The following is a 730-nucleotide window of genomic DNA, read 5'->3' as shown; positions in this document are numbered from 1 at the left end:
TATATATATATATATATGCTTATATACATATATGTACATACCTACATATATATATATATATATATATATGTATATATACATACATATATGGGTATAGGACATCAAAAAAACGTGCATAGAATGAGAAACGGGAACATGAAAACCAAAAACATAGAAAACGAACTTTTTTGCGAACAACGAAAAAAACAAACAAACAGAGAAACGAGATATGCAACATAAAGAACATTCCCTTCATCAGTTGTCCTGTTTTATCTACTCCGCATTTCGAAGACGTGACTTCGTTAAACAGTCCTTCCCGCAAACCAAATTAAATAAAATTTGGGATTTTTTGCGGCGGTGAAAATACATTGTACCTATTGTTACCTACAAATACATTGTACCTATTGTTAACTGTTTATTATATGCATTAGGCCTCATAACCATTTAGACACTCTGAAGAAGCTTAGAGGCACACTCATCATCCAAACCTTATCTGCCCATCCCTACAGAACACCGAAGAGATGGAGATAGCATGGAGGATTTCGTATAAATTAACGGTAAACCACTTTTTACCCTCACCCATATATGACTCTCAATTGCGAGATTGCCATGCAATAACCAGCATTTGGGAATGAATAATTGGGCACACTACCAGCAGTATATTGGATAAGTACTATCCCTTAGTTGGTTGGCTTCCCAACCTCCAACTCTCACAGAAATATATATATATATATATATATATATATATATA

Source organism: Octopus bimaculoides, chromosome 5 (assembly GCF_001194135.2).
Source record: "Octopus bimaculoides isolate UCB-OBI-ISO-001 chromosome 5, ASM119413v2, whole genome shotgun sequence".
Taxonomy (NCBI): Eukaryota; Metazoa; Mollusca; class Cephalopoda; order Octopoda; family Octopodidae; genus Octopus; species Octopus bimaculoides.
This window is presented reverse-complemented; position numbering follows the sequence as displayed.